Consider the following 17,589-nt stretch of genomic DNA (forward strand, 5'->3'; position numbering starts at 1 on the left):
TGGCTAAAATATATTTAAAAAAAAAGAAAGATATATAAAAATATTTGTCGGCTTCGAGCGTCGAACTGAAGACCTGTAAAACTAAGCGCTACACTCTTCCGATCCAGCCACCAAGCCTCGTAACCTGAGAGCATCTGAAGGGTCTAAGAGTCTCATTACGACTGTCCAGTAAAATTTTAAATATGGTGTCAATCTGGTCCAAAAGTAGAATGCTAAGAATAGTGATGAATTCTGCGCATGTGCGTGAACTTGAATCGTAAAATTTCGAATAAATATAGAAATGTTTTGATATTAAATTCTATTTTTGACGTATATGATTTGGAATTATTCAATTTATCTCTAGAAGTGATCTAGAAAACTGGCTAAAATATATTTAAAAAAAAGGAAAGATATATAAAAATATTTGTCGGCTTCGAGCCTCGAACTGAAGACCTGCAAAACTAAGCGCTACACACTTCCGATCCAGCCACCAAGCCTCGTAACCCGTGAGCATCTGATGGGTCTAAGAGTCTCCTTACGACTGTTCAGTAAAATTTTATATACGGTATCAATATCGTCTAAAAGCACAATGCTAAGAATAATAATGAATTCTGCGCATGTGCGTGAACTTGAATCCTAAAATTTCGAATAAATATAGAAATATTTTGATATTAAATTCTATTTTTGACATATATGATTTGGAATTATTCAATTTATCTCTAGGAGTGATGGAAAAAACTGGATAAAATATATTTCAAAAAAAAATATATAAAAATATTTGTCGGCTTCGAGCCTCGAACTGAAGACCTGCAAAACTAAGCGCTACACTCTTCCGATCCAGCCACCAAGCCTCGCAACCCGTGAGCATCTGATGGGTCTAAGAGTCTCATTACGACTGTCCAGTTAAATTTTAAATACGGTGTCAATCTGGTCTAAAAGCACAATGCTAAGAATAATGATGAATTCTCTGCTTATCTGCGAGAACTTGAATCCAAAAATTTCGAATAAATATAGAAATATTTTGATATTAAATTCTATTTTTGACGTATATGATTTGGAATTATTCAATTTATCTCTAGGAGTGATGGAAAAAACTGGATAAAATATATTTCAAAAAAAAATATATAAAAATATTTGTCGGCTTCGAGCCTCGAACTGAAGACCTGCAAAACTAAGCGCTCCACTCTTCCGATCCAGCCACCAAGCTTCGTAACCTGAGAGCATCTGAAGGGTCTAAGAGTATCATTACGACTGTCCAGTAAAATTTTAAATACGGTGTCAATCTGGTCCAAAAGTAGAATGCTAAGAATATTGATGAATTCTGCGCATGTGCGTGAACTTGAATCCTAAAATTTCGAATAAATATAGAAATATTTTGATATTAAATTCTATTTTTGACGTATATGATTTGGAATTATTCAATTTATCTCTAGAAGTGATCTAGAAAACTGGCTAAAATAGATTTAAAAAAAAAGATAGATATATAAAAATATTTTTCGGCTTCGAGCCTCGAACTGAAGACCTGCAAAAATAAGCGCTACACTCTTCCGATCCAGCCACCAAGCCTCGTAACCCGTGAGCATCTGATGGGTCTAAGAGTCTCCTTACGACTGTTCAGTAAAATTTTAAATACGGTGTCACTCTCGTCTAAAAGCACAATGCTAAGAATAATAATGAATTCTGCGCATGTGCGTGAACTTGAATCCTAAAATTTCGAATAAATATAGAAATGTTTTGATATTAAATTCTATTTTTGACGTATATGATTTGGAATTATTCAATTTATCTCTAGAAGTGATCTAGAAAACTGGCTGAAATATATTTAAAAAAAAGGAAAGATATATAAAAATATTTGTCGGCTTCGAGCCTCGAACTGAAGACCTGCAAAAATAAGCGCTACACTCTTCCGATCCAGCCACCAAGCCTCGTAACACTTGAGCATCTGATGGGTCTAAGAGTCTCCTTACGACTGTTCAGTAAAATTTTAAATACGGTGTCAATCTCGTCTAAAAGCACAATGCTAAGAATAATAATGAATTCTGCGCATGTGCGTGAACTTGAATCCTAAAATTTCGAAAAAATATAGAAATATTTTGATATTAAATTCTATTTTTGACGTATATGATTTGGAATTATTCAATTTATCTCTAGGAGTGATGGAAAAAACTGGATAAAATATATTTCAAAAAAAATATATAAAAATATTTGTCGGCATCGAGCCTCGAACTGAAGACCTGCAAAACTAAGCGCTACACTCTTCCGATCCAGCCACCAAGCCTCGTAACCTGAGAGCATCTGAAGGGTCTAAGAGTATCATTACGACTGTCCAGTAAAATTTTAAATATGGTGTCAATCTGGTCCAAAAGTAGAATGCTAAGAATAGTGATGAATTCTGCGCATGTGCGTGAACTTGAATCCTAAAATTTCGAATAAATATAGAAATATTTTGATATTAAATTCTATTTTTGACGTATATGATTTGGAATTATTCAATTTATCTCTAGGAGTGATGGAAAAAACTGGATAAAATATATTTCAAAAAAAAATATATAAAAATATTTGTCGGCTTCGAGCCTCGAACTGAAGACCTGCAAAACTAAGCGCTACACTCTTCCGATCCAGCCACCAAGCCTCGCAACCCGTGAGCATCTGATGGGTCTAAGAGTCTCATTACGACTGTCCAGTTAAATTTTAAATACGGTGTCAATCTGGTCCAAAAGTAGAATGCTAAGAATATTGATGAATTCTGCGCATGTGCGTGAACTTGAATCCTAAAATTTCGAATAAATATAGAAATAATTTGATATTAAATTCTATTTTTGGCGTATATGATTTGGAATTATTCAATTTATCTCTAGAAGTGATCTAGAAAACTGGCTAAAATATATTTAAAAAAAAGAAAGATATATAAAAATATTGGTCGGCTTCGAACCTCGAACTGAAGACATGCAAAACTGAGCGCTGCACTCTTCCGATCCAGCCACCAAGCCGTGAAACCTGGAAGCATCTGAAGGGTCTAAGAGTCTCATTACGACTGTCCAGTAAAATTTTAAATACGGTGTCAATCTGGTCTAAAAGCACAATGCTAAGAATAATGATGAATTCTGCTTATGTGCGAGAACTTGAATCCTAAAATTTCGAATAAATATAGAAATATTTTGATATTAAATTCTATTTTTGACGTATATGATTTGGAATTATTCAATTTATCTCTAGAAGTGATCTAGAAAACTGGCTAAAATAGATTTAAAAAAAAGATAGATATATAAAAATATTTTTCGGCTTCGAGCCTCGAACTGAAGACCTGCAAAAATAAGCGCTACACTCTTCCGATCCAGCCACCAAGCCTCGTAACCCGTGAGCATCTGATGGGTCTAAGAGTCTCCTTACGACTGTTCAGTAAAATTTTAAATACGGTGTCACTCTCGTCTAAAAGCACAATGCTAAGAATAATAATGAATTCTGCGCATGTGCGTGAACTTGAATCCTAAAATTTCGAATAAATATAGAAATGTTTTGATATTAAATTCTATTTTTGACGTATATGATTTGGAATTATTCAATTTATCTCTAGAAGTGATCTAGAAAACTGGCTAAAATATATTTAAAAAAAAGGAAAGATATATAAAAATATTTGTCGGCTTCGAGCCTCGAACTGAAGACCTGCAAAACTAAGCGCTACACACTTCCGATCCAGCCACCAAGCCTCGTAACCCGTGAGCATCTGATGGGTCTAAGAGTCTCCTTACGACTGTTCAGTAAAATTTTATATACGGTATCAATATCGTCTAAAAGCACAATGCTAAGAATAATAATGAATTCTGCGCATGTGCGTGAACTTGAATCCTAAAATTTCGAATAAATATAGAAATATTTTGATATTAAATTCTATTTTTGACGTATATGATTTGGAATTATTCAATTTATCTCTAGGAGTGATGGAAAAAACTGGATAAAATATATTTCAAAAAAAAATATATAAAAATATTTGTCGGCTTCGAGCCTCGAACTGAAGACCTGCAAAACTAAGCGCTACACTCTTCCGATCCAGCCACCAAGCCTCGCAACCCGTGAGCATCTGATGGGTCTAAGAGTCTCATTACGACTGTCCAGTTAAATTTTAAATACGGTGTCAATCTGGTCTAAAAGCACAATGCTAAGAATAATGATGAATTCTCTGCTTATCTGCGAGAACTTGAATTCAAAAATTTCGAATAAATATAGAAATATTTTGATATTAAATTCTATTTTTGACGTATATGATTTGGAATTATTCAATTTATCTCTAGGAGTGATGGAAAAAACTGGATAAAATATATTTCAAAAAAAAATATATAAAAATATTTGTCGGCTTCGAGCCTCGAACTGAAGACCTGCAAAACTAAGCGCTCCACTCTTCCGATCCAGCCACCAAGCTTCGTAACCTGAGAGCATCTGAAGGGTCTAAGAGTATCATTACGACTGTCCAGTAAAATTTTAAATACGGTGTCAATCTGGTCCAAAAGTAGAATGCTAAGAATATTGATGAATTCTGCGCATGTGCGTGAACTTGAATCCTAAAATTTCGAATAAATATAGAAATATTTTGATATTAAATTCTATTTTTGACGTATATGATTTGGAATTATTCAATTTATCTCTAGAAGTGATCTAGAAAACTGGCTAAAATAGATTTAAAAAAAAAGATAGATATATAAAAATATTTTTCGGCTTCGAGCCTCGAACTGAAGACCTGCAAAAATAAGCGCTACACTCTTCCGATCCAGCCACCAAGCCTCGTAACCCGTGAGCATCTGATGGGTCTAAGAGTCTCCTTACGACTGTTCAGTAAAATTTTAAATACGGTGTCACTCTCGTCTAAAAGCACAATGCTAAGAATAATAATGAATTCTGCGCATGTGCGTGAACTTGAATCCTAAAATTTCGAATAAATATAGAAATGTTTTGATATTAAATTCTATTTTTGACGTATATGATTTGGAATTATTCAATTTATCTCTAGAAGTGATCTAGAAAACTGGCTGAAATATATTTAAAAAAAAGGAAAGATATATAAAAATATTTGTCGGCTTCGAGCCTCGAACTGAAGACCTGCAAAAATAAGCGCTACACTCTTCCGATCCAGCCACCAAGCCTCGTAACACTTGAGCATCTGATGGGTCTAAGAGTCTCCTTACGACTGTTCAGTAAAATTTTAAATACGGTGTCAATCTCGTCTAAAAGCACAATGCTAAGAATAATAATGAATTCTGCGCATGTGCGTGAACTTGAATCCTAAAATTTCGAAAAAATATAGAAATATTTTGATATTAAATTCTATTTTTGACGTATATGATTTGGAATTATTCAATTTATCTCTAGGAGTGATGGAAAAAACTGGATAAAATATATTTCAAAAAAAATATATAAAAATATTTGTCGGCATCGAGCCTCGAACTGAAGACCTGCAAAACTAAGCGCTACACTCTTCCGATCCAGCCACCAAGCCTCGTAACCTGAGAGCATCTGAAGGGTCTAAGAGTATCATTACGACTGTCCAGTAAAATTTTAAATATGGTGTCAATCTGGTCCAAAAGTAGAATGCTAAGAATAGTGATGAATTCTGCGCATGTGCGTGAACTTCAATCCTAAAATTTCGAATAAATATAGAAATATTTTGATATTAAATTCTATTTTTGACGTATATGATTTGGAATTATTCAATTTATCTCTAGGAGTGATGGAAAAAACTGGATAAAATATATTTCAAAAAAAAATATATAAAAATATTTGTCGGCTTCGAGCCTCGAACTGAAGACCTGCAAAACTAAGCGCTACACTCTTCCGATCCAGCCACCAAGCCTCGCAACCCGTGAGCATCTGATGGGTCTAAGAGTCTCATTACGACTGTCCAGTTAAATTTTAAATACGGTGTCAATCTGGTCCAAAAGTAGAATGCTAAGAATATTGATGAATTCTGCGCATGTGCGTGAACTTGAATCCTAAAATTTCGAATAAATATAGAAATAATTTGATATTAAATTCTATTTTTGGCGTATATGATTTGGAATTATTCAATTTATCTCTAGAAGTGATCTAGAAAACTGGCTAAAATATATTTAAAAAAAAGAAAGATATATAAAAATATTGGTCGGCTTCGAACCTCGAACTGAAGACATGCAAAACTGAGCGCTGCACTCTTCCGATCCAGCCACCAAGCCGTGAAACCTGGAAGCATCTGAAGGGTCTAAGAGTCTCATTACGACTGTCCAGTAAAATTTTAAATACGGTGTCAATCTGGTCTAAAAGCACAATGCTAAGAATAATGATGAATTCTGCTTATGTGCGAGAACTTGAATCCTAAAATTTCGAATAAATATAGAAATATTTTGATATTAAATTCTATTTTTGACGTATATGATTTGGAATTATTCAATTTATCTCTAGAAGTGATCTAGAAAACTGGCTAAAATAGATTTAAAAAAAAGATAGATATATAAAACTATTTTTCGGCTTCGAGCCTCGAACTGAAGACCTGCAAAAATAAGCGCTACACTCTTCCGATCCAGCCACCAAGCCTCGTAACCCGTGAGCATCTGATGGGTCTAAGAGTCTCCTTACGACTGTTCAGTAAAATTTTAAATACGGTGTCACTCTCGTCTAAAAGCACAATGCTAAGAATAATAATGAATTCTGCGCATGTGCGTGAACTTGAATCCTAAAATTTCGAATAAATATAGAAATGTTTTGATATTAAATTCTATTTTTGACGTATATGATTTGGAATTATTCAATTTATCTCTAGAAGTGATCTAGAAAACTGGCTAAAATATATTTAAAAAAAAGGAAAGATATATAAAAATATTTGTCGGCTTCGAGCCTCGAACTGAAGACCTGCAAAACTAAGCGCTACACACTTCCGATCCAGCCACCAAGCCTCGTAAACCGTGAGCATCTGATGGGTCTAAGAGTCTCCTTACGACTGTTCAGTAAAATTTTATATACGGTATCAATATCGTCTAAAAGCACAATGCTAAGAATAATAATGAATTCTGCGCATGTGCGTGAACTTGAATCCTAAAATTTCGAATAAATATAGAAATATTTTGATATTAAATTCTATTTTTGACGTATATGATTTGGAATTATTCAATTTATCTCTAGGAGTGATGGAAAAAACTGGATAAAATATATTTCAAAAAAAATATATATAAAAATATTTGTCGGCTTCGAGCCTCGAACTGAAGACCTGCAAAACTAAGCGCTACACTCTTCCGATCCAGCCACCAAGCCTCGCAACCCGTGAGCATCTGATGGGTCTAAGAGTCTCATTACGACTGTCCAGTTAAATTTTAAATACGGTGTCAATCTGGTCCAAAAGTAGAATGCTAAGAATATTGATGAATTCTGCGCATGTGCGTGAACTTGAATCCTAAAATTTCGAATAAATATAGAAATAATTTGATATTAAATTCTATTTTTGACGTATATGATTTGGAATTATTCAATTTATCTCTAGAAGTGATCTAGAAAACTGGCTAAAATATATTTAAAAAAAAAGAAAGATATATAAAAATATTGGTCGGCTTCGAACCTCGAACTGAAGACATGCAAAACTGAGCGCTGCACTCTTCCGATCCAGCCACCAAGCCGTGAAACCTGGAAGCATCTGAAGGGTCTAAGAGTCTCATTACGACTGTCCAGTAAAATTTTAAATACGGTGTCAATCTGGTCTAAAAGCACAATGCTAAGAATAATGATGAATTCTGCTTATGTGCGAGAACTTGAATCCTAAAATTTCGAATAAATATAGAAATATTTTGATATTAAATTCTATTTTTGACGTATATGATTTGGAATTATTCAATTTATCTCTAGAAGTGATCTAGAAAACTGGCTAAAATAGATTTAAAAAAAAGATAGATATATAAAAATATTTTTCGGCTTCGAGCCTCGAACTGAAGACCTGCAAAAATAAGCGCTACACTCTTCCGATCCAGCCACCAAGCCTCGTAACCCGTGAGCATCTGATGGGTCTAAGAGTCTCCTTACGACTGTTCAGTAAAATTTTAAATACGGTGTCACTCTCGTCTAAAAGCACAATGCTAAGAATAATAATGAATTCTGCGCATGTGCGTGAACTTGAATCCTAAAATTTCGAATAAATATAGAAATATTTTGATATTAAATTCTATTTTTGACGTATATGATTTGGAATTATTCAATTTATCTCTAGGAGTGATGGAAAAAACTGGATAAAATATATTTCAAAAAAAAATATATAAAAATATTTGTCGGCTTCGAGCCTCGAACTGAAGACCTGCAAAACTAAGCGCTACACTCTTCCGATCCAGCCACCAAGCCTCGCAACCCGTGAGCATCTGATGGGTCTAAGAGTCTCATTACGACTGTCCAGTTAAATTTTAAATACGGTGTCAATCTGGTCTAAAAGCACAATGCTAAGAATAATGATGAATTCTCTGCTTATGTGCGAGAACTTGAATCCAAAAATTTCGAATAAATATAGAAATATTTTGATATTAAATTCTATTTTTGACGTATATGATTTGGAATTATTCAATTTATCTCTAGGAGTGATGGAAAAAACTGGATAAAATATATTTCAAAAAAAAATATATAAAAATATTTGTCGGCTTCGAGCCTCGAACTGAAGACCTGCAAAACTAAGCGCTACACTCTTCCGATCCAGCCACCAAGCTTCGTAACCTGAGAGCATCTGAAGGGTCTAAGAGTATCATTACGACTGTCCAGTAAAATTTTAAATACGGTGTCAATCTGGTCCAAAAGTAGAATGCTAAGAATATTGATGAATTCTGCGCATGTGCGTGAACTTGAATCCTAAAATTTCGAATAAATATAGAAATAATTTGATATTAAATTCTATTTTTGACGTATATGATTTGGAATTATTCAATTTATCTCTAGGAGTGATCTAGAAAACTGGCTAAAATATATTTAAAAAAAAAGAAAGATATATAAAAATATTGGTCGGCTTCGAACCTCGAACTGAAGACCTGCAAAACTGAGCGCTGCACTCTTCCGATCCAGCCACCAAGCCGTGAAACCTGGAAGCATCTGAAGGGTCTAAGAGTCTCATTACGACTGTCCAGTAAAATTTTAAATACGGTGTCAATCTGGTCTAAAAGCACAATGCTAAGAATAATGATGAATTCTGCTTATGTGCGAGAACTTGAATCCTAAAATTTCGAATAAATATAGAAATATTTTGATATTAAATTCTATTTTTGACGTATATGATTTGGAATTATTCAATTTATCTCTAGAAGTGATCTAGAAAACTGGCTAAAATAGATTTAAAAAAAAGATAGATATATAAAAATATTTTTCGGCTTCGAGCCTCGAACTGAAGACCTGCAAAAATAAGCGCTACACTCTTCCGATCCAGCCACCAAGCCTCGTAACCCGTGAGCATCTGATGGGTCTAAGAGTCTCCTTACGACTGTTCAGTAAAATTTTAAATACGGTGTCACTCTCGTCTAAAAGCACAATGCTAAGAATAATAATGAATTCTGCGCATGTGCGTGAACTTGAATCCTAAAATTTCGAATAAATATAGAAATGTTTTGATATTAAATTCTATTTTTGACGTATATGATTTGGAATTATTCAATTTATCTCTAGAAGTGATCTAGAAAACTGGCTAAAATATATTTAAAAAAAAGGAAAGATATATAAAAATATTTGTCGGCTTCGAGCCTCGAACTGAAGACCTGCAAAACTAAGCGCTACACACTTCCGATCCAGCCACCAAGCCTCGTAACCCGTGAGCATCTGATGGGTCTAAGAGTCTCCTTACGACTGTTCAGTAAAATTTTATATACGGTATCAATATCGTCTAAAAGCACAATGCTAAGAATAATAATGAATTCTGCGCATGTGCGTGAACTTGAATCCTAAAATTTCGAATAAATATAGAAATATTTTGATATTAAATTCTATTTTTGACGTATATGATTTGGAATTATTCAATTTATCTCTAGGAGTGATGGAAAAAACTGGATAAAATATATTTCAAAAAAAAATATATAAAAATATTTGTCGGCTTCGAGCCTCGAACTGAAGACCTGCAAAACTAAGCGCTACACTCTTCCGATCCAGCCACCAAGCCTCGCAACCCGTGAGCATCTGATGGGTCTAAGAGTCTCATTACGACTGTCCAGTTAAATTTTAAATACGGTGTCAATCTGGTCCAAAAGTAGAATGCTAAGAATATTGATGAATTCTGCGCATGTGCGTGAACTTGAATCCTAAAATTTCGAATAAATATAGAAATAATTTGATATTAAATTCTATTTTTGACGTATATGATTTGGAATTATTCAATTTATCTCTAGAAGTGATCTAGAAAACTGGCTAAAATATATTTAAAAAAAAAGAAAGATATATAAAAATATTGGTCGGCTTCGAACCTCGAACTGAAGACATGCAAAACTGAGCGCTGCACTCTTCCGATCCAGCCACCAAGCCGTGAAACCTGGAAGCATCTGAAGGGTCTAAGAGTCTCATTACGACTGTCCAGTAAAATTTTAAATACGGTGTCAATCTGGTCTAAAAGCACAATGCTAAGAATAATGATGAATTCTGCTTATGTGCGAGAACTTGAATCCTAAAATTTCGAATAAATATAGAAATATTTTGATATTAAATTCTATTTTTGACGTATATGATTTGGAATTATTCAATTTATCTCTAGAAGTGATCTAGAAAACTGGCTAAAATAGATTTAAAAAAAAGATAGATATATAAAAATATTTTTCGGCTTCGAGCCTCGAACTGAAGACCTGCAAAAATAAGCGCTACACTCTTCCGATCCAGCCACCAAGCCTCGTAACCCGTGAGCATCTGATGGGTCTAAGAGTCTCCTTACGACTGTTCAGTAAAATTTTAAATACGGTGTCACTCTCGTCTAAAAGCACAATGCTAAGAATAATGATGAATTCTGCGCATGTGCGTGAACTTGAATCCTAAAATTTCGAATAAATATAGAAATATTTTGATATTAAATTCTATTTTTGACGTATATGATTTGGAATTATTCAATTTATCTCTAGAAGTGATCTAGAAAACTGGCTAAAATAGATTTAAAAAAAAGATAGATATATAAAAATATTTTTCGGCTTCGAGCCTCGAACTGAAGACCTGCAAAAATAAGCGCTACACTCTTCCGATCCAGCCACCAAGCCTCGTAACCCGTGAGCATCTGATGGGTCTAAGAGTCTCCTTACGACTGTTCAGTAAAATTTTAAATACGGTGTCACTCTCGTCTAAAAGCACAATGCTAAGAATAATAATGAATTCTGCGCATGTGCGTGAACTTGAATCCTAAAATTTCGAATAAATATAGAAATGTTTTGATATTAAATTCTATTTTTGACGTATATGATTTGGAATTATTCAATTTATCTCTAGAAGTGATCTAGAAAACTGGCTAAAATATATTTAAAAAAAAGGAAAGATATATAAAAATATTTGTCGGCTTCGAGCCTCGAACTGAAGACCTGCAAAACTAAGCGCTACACACTTCCGATCCAGCCACCAAGCCTCGTAACCCGTGAGCATCTGATGGGTCTAAGAGTCTCCTTACGACTGTTCAGTAAAATTTTATATACGGTATCAATATCGTCTAAAAGCACAATGCTAAGAATAATAATGAATTCTGCGCATGTGCGTGAACTTGAATCCTAAAATTTCGAATAAATATAGAAATATTTTGATATTAAATTCTATTTTTGACGTATATGATTTGGAATTATTCAATTTATCTCTAGGAGTGATGGAAAAAACTGGATAAAATATATTTCAAAAAAAAATATATAAAAATATTTGTCGGCTTCGAGCCTCGAACTGAAGACCTGCAAAACTAAGCGCTACACTCTTCCGATCCAGCCACCAAGCCTCGCAACCCGTGAGCATCTGATGGGTCTAAGAGTCTCATTACGACTGTCCAGTTAAATTTTAAATACGGTGTCAATCTGGTCTAAAAGCACAATGCTAAGAATAATGATGAATTCTGCGCATGTGCGTGAACTTGAATCCTAAAATTTCGAATAAATATAGAAATATTTTGATATTAAATTCTATTTTTAACGTATATGATTTGGAATTATTCAATTTATCTCTAGAAGTGATCTAGAAAACTGGCTAAAATAGATTTAAAAAAAAGATAGATATATAAAAATATTTTTCGGCTTCGAGCCTCGAACTGAAGACCTGCAAAAATAAGCGCTACACTCTTCCGATCCAGCCACCAAGCCTCGTAACCCGTGAGCATCTGATGGGTCTAAGAGTCTCCTTACGACTGTTCAGTAAAATTTTAAATACGGTGTCACTCTCGTCTAAAAGCACAATGCTAAGAATAATAATGAATTCTGCGCATGTGCGTGAACTTGAATCCTAAAATTTCGAATAAATATAGAAATATTTTGATATTAAATTCTATTTTTGACGTATATGATTTGGAATTATTCAATTTATCTCTAGGAGTGATGGAAAAAACTGGATAAAATATATTTCAAAAAAAAATATATAAAAATATTTGTCGGCTTCGAGCCTCGAACTGAAGACCTGCAAAACTAAGCGCTACACTCTTCCGATCCAGCCACCAAGCCTCGCAACCCGTGAGCATCTGATGGGTCTAAGAGTCTCATTACGACTGTCCAGTTAAATTTTAAATACGGTGTCAATCTGGTCTAAAAGCACAATGCTAAGAATAATGATGAATTCTCTGCTTATGTGCGAGAACTTGAATCCAAAAATTTCGAATAAATATAGAAATATTTTGATATTAAATTCTATTTTTGACGTATATGATTTGGAATTATTCAATTTATCTCTAGGAGTGATGGAAAAAACTGGATAAAATATATTTCAAAAAAAAATATATAAAAATATTTGTCGGCTTCGAGCCTCGAACTGAAGACCTGCAAAACTAAGCGCTACACTCTTCCGATCCAGCCACCAAGCTTCGTAACCTGAGAGCATCTGAAGGGTCTAAGAGTATCATTACGACTGTCCAGTAAAATTTTAAATACGGTGTCAATCTGGTCCAAAAGTAGAATGCTAAGAATATTGATGAATTCTGCGCATGTGCGTGAACTTGAATCCTAAAATTTCGAATAAATATAGAAATAATTTGATATTAAATTCTATTTTTGACGTATATGATTTGGAATTATTCAATTTATCTCTAGGAGTGATCTAGAAAACTGGCTAAAATATATTTAAAAAAAAAGAAAGATATATAAAAATATTGGTCGGCTTCGAACCTCGAACTGAAGACCTGCAAAACTGAGCGCTGCACTCTTCCGATCCAGCCACCAAGCCGTGAAACCTGGAAGCATCTGAAGGGTCTAAGAGTCTCATTACGACTGTCCAGTAAAATTTTAAATACGGTGTCAATCTGGTCTAAAAGCACAATGCTAAGAATAATGATGAATTCTGCTTATGTGCGAGAACTTGAATCCTAAAATTTCGAATAAATATAGAAATATTTTGATATTAAATTCTATTTTTGACGTATATGATTTGGAATTATTCAATTTATCTCTAGAAGTGATCTAAAAAACTGGCTAAAATATATTTAAAAAAAAGGAAAGATATATAAAAATATTTGTCGGCTTCGAGCCTCGAACTGAAGACCTGCAAAAATAAGCGCTACACTCTTCCGATCCAGCCACCAAGCCTCGTAACCCGTGAGCATCTGATGGGTCTAAGAGTCTCCTTACGACTGTTCAGTAAAATTTTAAATACGGTGTCACTCTCGTCTAAATGCACAATGCTAAGAATAATAATGAATTCTGCGCATGTGCGTGAACTTGAATCCTAAAATTTCGAATAAATATAGAAATATTTTGATATTAAATTCTATTTTTGACGTATATGATTTGGAATTATTCAATTTATCTCTAGGAGTGATGGAAAAAACTGGATAAAATATATTTCAAAAAAAATATATATAAAAATATTTGTCGGCTTTGAGCCTCGAACTGAAGACCTGCAAAACTAAGCGCTACACTCTTCCGATCCAGCCACCAAGCCTCGCAACCCGTGAGCATCTGATGGGTCTAAGAGTCTCATTACGACTGTCCAGTTAAATTTTAAATACGGTGTCAATCTGGTCTAAAAGCACAATCCTAAGAATAATGATGAATTCTGCTTATGTGCGAGAAATTGAATCCAAAAATTTCGAATAAATATAGAAATATTTTGATATTAAATTCTATTTTTGACGTATATGATTTGGAATTATTCAATTTATCTCTAGAAGTGATCTAGAAAACTATCTAAAATATATTTAAAAAAAAAGAAAGATATATAAAAATATTTGTCGCCTTCGAGCCTCGAACTGAAGACCTGCAAAACTAAGCGCTACACTCTTCCGATCCAGCCACCAAGCTTCGTAACCTGAGAGCATCTGAAGGGTCTAAGAGTCTCATTACGACTGTCCAGTAAAATTTTAAATACGGTGTCAATCTCGTCTAAAAGCACAATGCTAAGAATAATGATGAATTCTGTGCATGTGCGTGAACTTGAATCGTAAAATTTCGAATAAATATAGAAATAATTTGATATTAAATTCTATTTTTGCCGTATATGATTTGGAATTATTCAATTTATCTCTAGGAGTGATCTAGAAAACTGGCTAAAATATATTTAAAAAAAAAGAAAGATATATAAAAATATTTGTCGGCTTCGAGCCTCGAACTGAAGACCTGCAAAACTGAACGCTGCACTCTTCCGATCCAGCCACCAAGCCTTGAAACCTGAAAGCATCTGAAGGGTCTAAGAGTCTCATTACGACTGTCCAGTAAACTTTTAAATACGGTGTCAATCTGGTCTAAAAGCACAATGCTAAGAATAATGATGAATTCTGCTCATGTGCGTGAACTTGAATCTTAAAATTTCGAATAAATATAGAAATATTTTGATATTAAATTCTATTTTTGACGTATATGATTTGGAATTATTCAATTTATCTCTAGGAGTGATCTAGAAAACTGGCTAAAATATATTTAAAAAAAAAGAAAGATATATAAAAATATTTGTCGGCTTCGAGCCTCGAACTGAAGACCTGCAAAACGAAGCGCTACACTCTTCCGATCCAGCCACCAAGCCACGTAACCTGAGAGCATCTGAAGGGTCTAAGAGTCTCATTACGACTGTCCAGTAAAATTTAAAATTCGGTGTCAATTTGGTCTAAAAGCACAATGCTAAGAATAATAATGAATTCTGCGCATCTGCGTGAACTTGAATCGTAAAATTTCGAATAAATATAGAAATATTTTGATATTAAATTCTATTTTTGACGTATATGATTTGGAATTATTCAATTTATCTCTAGGAGTGATCTAGAAAACTGGCTAAAATATATTTAAAAAAAGAAAGATATATAAAAATAATTGTGGGTTTCGAGCCTCGAACTGAAGACTTGCAAAACTAAGCGCTGCACTCTTCCGATCCAGCCACCAAGCCTTGAAACCTGAAAGCATCTGAAGGGTCTAAGAGTCTTATTACGACTGTCCAGTAAAATTTAAAATTCGGTGTCAATTTGGTCTAAAAGCACAATGCTAAGAATAATAATGAATTCTGCGCATGTGCGTGAACTTGAATCGTAAAATTTCGAATAAATGTAGAAATATTTTGATATTATATACTACTTTTGACGTATATGATTTAGAATTATTCAATTTCTCACTTGGAATGATAGAGAAAACTAGCTAAAATAAATTTAAAAAAAAAGAAAGATATATAAAAATTTTTGTCGGCATCGAGCCTCGAACTGAAGGCCTGCAAAACTAAGGGCTACACTATGGCGATCCATCCACGAAGCCTCGTAACCCGGTAGCTTCTGAAGAGTCAAAGGGTATCATTACGACTGTCCAGTAAAATTTTAAATACGGTGTCAATCTGGTCTAAAAGCACAATGCTAAAAATACGAATGAATTCTGCGCATGTGCGGGAACTAGACGTGTAAAATTTACAATAAATATAGAAATATTTTGATATTAAATACTATTTTTGACGTATATGATTTGGAATTATTCAATTTATCTCTAGAAATGATGGAGAAAACTGGCGGAAATAAATTAAATATATATATATATATATATATATATATATATATATGAAAGTATTTGTCGTCTTCGAGCCTCGAACTGAAGACCTGCAAAACTAAGCGCTACACTCTACGGATACAGCCAACAAGCCTCATAACTCGAACGCTTCTAAAGAGTCTAAGAGTCTATTTACCACTGTCCAGTAAAATTTTAAATACTGTGTCAATCTGATCTAAAAGCACAATGCTAAGAATACGAATGAATTCTGCACAGAGACCATCTGTTTCCTAAGCATTATGCTTACAGAAGAGATTTCCATCGTATTTGGTACTTGAAATTGTTAATCGTAAGAAGATTCTTAGACGGAGTTGCAGTAGGGATGTGTAGCCTGGTGGATAGAGCGACATGGTGCATTATGCTTCCCTTTTACTGGCATCCAGTTCGAATCTGGAAGCTGATGAATAATTTTTACATTTTTTTATTATCATTTTTTTTTCATTATAATTACATACTAATTTTACTGTTACTACTAATTTGATCAAGTCTCCTACTTCATATAAAAATATTGATGTCAAAACATCTTTAAATTTAAATGAAATTTTAGGTGCCGTGATCTTGCACATGAGCAAAGTATACTTAGCATTGTGCTATCATATAAGATTTTTGTCTTTTTCTATTTTTCCTTAAAATTTTCACAATTTTTTCCTTTTTTTCCCTAAAATTTCCCCTGTTTCTCTTTGAAATTTCCTCTATATTTCTTGTCCAAATTTTTCCTATTTTTCCTTAAAAGTTCTATTTTCCCCTTAAATTTTCACTATTTTTTCCTATAATTTCCCTTATTTCTCCCTGAAATTTTCTCTCAATGAAATAATAATCAAATTCCATTAATTTAAAAAGATTGTTATTTTGGTTGCTGGCATAAATTGTAGTAATGACGAATATTTTACAAGCGGTTATTACGTAACCAATATCATAAAGTCACAAATACCAGTGATCAATACTTTTCAAAGAGGGATGCGATTCAAATCCTTGATACGATCTTACTGATGATATTTCGATTATAGGTTTTGGATCATGATCGAAAGAAACAGTCGATACGATCCCTCTAATGGAAGCTCTCGAACAAAACAGAAAAAGAGAAATCTGTGAATGGGTTAAAAAGTGAACGGACCGGTTATTCTTGGAATTATCGTATCATTGAATTGCATATCACTGAAATTTATTGGAGCGGTGACTTCACTGGAAAGGGGAACTCGCCGCTCCACTTCATGAGAGTGTCCTTGACTTTCCGATATTCGCATTTGACAATGCATTATTATATACATATCATTTTTAATTGTTTGTGACATGACTGATTGCATATAGTCTTTTTACTGCCGGTGCCATCTATTGGTAGAATATAGAATTAAAGTAAACATTTTAAAGAAATAACATATATATTTAATTCAAATTTTTCAGAAAATTGTTTACTCCAATAAAGAAATTAAATAAATAGTTTTGAAAAAAAATCAAAGTAAGCTGAAATAAATAAATT

The sequence above is a fragment of the Argiope bruennichi genome, chromosome 10 (genome assembly GCF_947563725.1).
Source record: "Argiope bruennichi chromosome 10, qqArgBrue1.1, whole genome shotgun sequence".
NCBI lineage: Eukaryota > Metazoa > Arthropoda > Arachnida > Araneae > Araneidae > Argiope > Argiope bruennichi.